The sequence below is a fragment of the Sturnus vulgaris genome, unplaced genomic scaffold (genome assembly GCF_052056855.1).
Source record: "Sturnus vulgaris isolate bStuVul1 unplaced genomic scaffold, bStuVul1.hap1 Scaffold_182, whole genome shotgun sequence".
Classification (NCBI taxonomy): Eukaryota; Metazoa; Chordata; class Aves; order Passeriformes; family Sturnidae; genus Sturnus; species Sturnus vulgaris.
In genome coordinates this window covers 257,501-260,000 of record NW_028276116.1, presented here as the reverse complement: position 1 = coordinate 260,000, position 2,500 = coordinate 257,501, and the positions used below count along the sequence as shown (strand labels likewise).

Below are 2,500 nucleotides of genomic sequence, written 5' to 3'. Positions count from 1 at the left end.
CCGAGGGTGGCAGCGGGGGAGGCACCCCGGCGGGGCCATGCAGGTCGTTTCCCTCACCCCAGGGCCAGGTACCTAGCGCTTCGCGCCTCGGCGGTCTCCTGCCGGTTTCCCTCGGCGTCGTCAAACGCCTGTTGGGGGCCGAAAGGGCCGCCGAGCCGGGCGGAGGTTTAAAGACTCGGGCGGCCCGGCACGGCCCCGCCGCGGCGGCGGCGGCGGTGGCGGCGGCGGCAGCGGGTGTCGGGCGGTGGCGGCGCGGGGCGCCATCGAGGGGTGGGGAGCTACTCCCGCCGATCCCCTGCGGTGGCGTGTCCGTCGCGACCGGCCGCGCTCGCCGTCGTCGGCGTCCCGCCGCGCTTGCCCGCGCGCGGGGGCCACCCGTGCCGGGCCGGGGAAGGGGCGCCCTGCCCCCCCCCTCTCTGCGGCCCGGTCTCGGCGGAGAGGCCGCGGCGCGCGATCGGCCGCGGGGGGCCGACCCCGCTGGCCTCTGCGATGCGGGGCGACGCCGGCAGAGGGCGCGCGCTCTCTGCCTTACCTACCTCAGCTGCGGGGTTGCGGCCGCCGGGGCCCGCCGCGCTCTCTCGCTCTTTCTCCTTAGCCGCCGCCGCGGGCTCGCGGGCGGCGCCGCGTCAGGCGCGACCGCGCGCCTCTCGCCTCGACGGCCTTGTCGCCTCGAACCGCACCGCGGCGGCGCCGGCCGCCGGCCACCCCTGACTCGGAGCGCTGTCCCCGCCCGTTGGGGCGCAGCGCTCGGCCGGCTCCTCCATCGCCGGAGGTCCGGCGGGCGCGGGCGACCCCGTGCCGAGCGGCGGCGTCGCCGCTCGGCGAGTGTCCCCGCCCCCCCCGGGGGGGGGGACGGTCGGCCGCGAGGCGCCCGCCTTCACCGGCGGCCGTCCCGGCCCGGGCCCCGCCCGTCCGCTTCCCCGTCGCCCTTCCCGGCCGCGTGTGGGCCAAAAAAAAGGGGAGGCGTGCGGGGCGGCCGCGGGGGCGCTTCCCCGTCCGGTCCCCGAGTGGAAACGAGGGGAGCGGGCGGTGCCCCCCGGCTCAGCCGCCGTACGCCTGCCCGCTGGGCGCGTGCTCGCGGAAGGGCAGCTCGGCGGTGCGAAGCGGCGGCGGTCCCGGGAGTGCGGCCGCGGGTGGCGGAGGGGTTTTGCCGAGCGGCAGACCTCGGGCGCTCCGCGATGCCGGCTCGGGTCTCGGCGGCGTCCCGCCTCCGGCGCCGGTGGCGGAGCGCGGCCCGCCGGGCGTTCGCCTTCCGGCGGGCAAGCGGTCCCGCGCCAGGGGTTGCGCCGGCGGAACGGTCCCGCCGCCGCGTGGCGTTTCGGGCGACGTTCAGGGGCCGCTGGCGGGAGAGCCGGCCCCCGCGTTTTGGCGCGGCGGCGTTCCGCGAGTCGGCGGAGCGGTGAAAAGGAGAAGCCAGGGAGTGAGCCGGGAGCGGCGGGGGCCGGCGGTCGCGCCCCCCGGCCCGCGAACGCGTAGTCGTCCCGTGATCGAGAGGCCGGGCGGGCCACCGTGCCCCCCGCGGTCCGGCGCGTTGCCGCACAAGCCCCTCCGCGCGGAGGTCGGGCCGAGCCCGGGCGCCTGGGCCGCCTCCGAAGGACGGCACGCGAGGCGGCGTCTCCCCTCGCGGGGGGAGGCGGTCGGGGGCGCGGGCCCCTCCGCCTTTCTTTGGCCGACCTTCGGAGCGTTGCGCGGGGTTTCTCTTTTTTGCCCCGCGCTTTCTCCTCCTCCTCCTCCGTTTGTGTGTGCTCGTACGGTCGAAGCGGGGCGCGCGGGGGCGCGCGCGTCCCTGCAGAAACAGAAAAGGGGCCGCTTCACGCGAGCGGTCCCGAAAGCCAGACAACTCTTAGCGGTGGATCACTCGGCTCGTGCGTCGATGAAGAACGCAGCTAGCTGCGAGAATTAATGTGAATTGCAGGACACATTGATCATCGACACTTCGAACGCACTTGCGGCCCCGGGTTCCTCCCGGGGCTACGCCTGTCTGAGCGTCGCTTGACGATCAATCGCCGTCCGGGGGGGCCACCCCGGCGGCGCGGCTGGGGTTGCCTCGCAGGCCCGTTGCCCGCGGTCGACGTCGACGTCGTCGTCGTCGTCGCCGCGCAGGGCCTTCGTCCCCCTAAATGCAGACTCGGGGAGCGCTCCGTAGCTCCCCGCTCCCGGAACGAGCCGCTGGGGCGGAGCTCGTCCTTGCCGGGGCCGTGCCGCGGTGCGGTGGCGGTGGCCGGGGAGAGCGAGAGTCGGCGTCGAAGACGCCGCCGTGGGCCGTGCGAGAGAGACGAGAGAGCGAGAGGGCCGAGAGGGAGGCGAGGCGCGGGCCTCGCCCCCGGGCTCTCCCCCCCGTGCGGGCGGCTGTCTGCGGGTGGGTACCGCGGGGGTACCGTGCCGTGCTGCCGCGCGCGCGCGAGGCCGAGAGCGCCGGGGACGGGGGTGCGACCCCCTCCTCCTTCCCGCGAAGCCCTCCCCTCCTCTCTCTGTCGCCGTCGCGTTTCTCTCTCTCCCC

At 77.0% G+C, this 2,500-nt stretch overlaps 1 non-coding gene across 1 annotated transcript; it reads left to right on the top strand.

The window, feature by feature from the left end:
- Positions 1 to 1,838: 1,838 nt before the first annotated feature.
- LOC148218509 (5.8S ribosomal RNA) lies at positions 1,839 to 1,991 on the top strand. The gene has a single exon (XR_015800337.1). It is a non-coding gene; the product is annotated as a 5.8S ribosomal RNA (ribosomal RNA).
- The last annotated feature ends 509 nt before the right edge of the window (positions 1,992 to 2,500 follow it).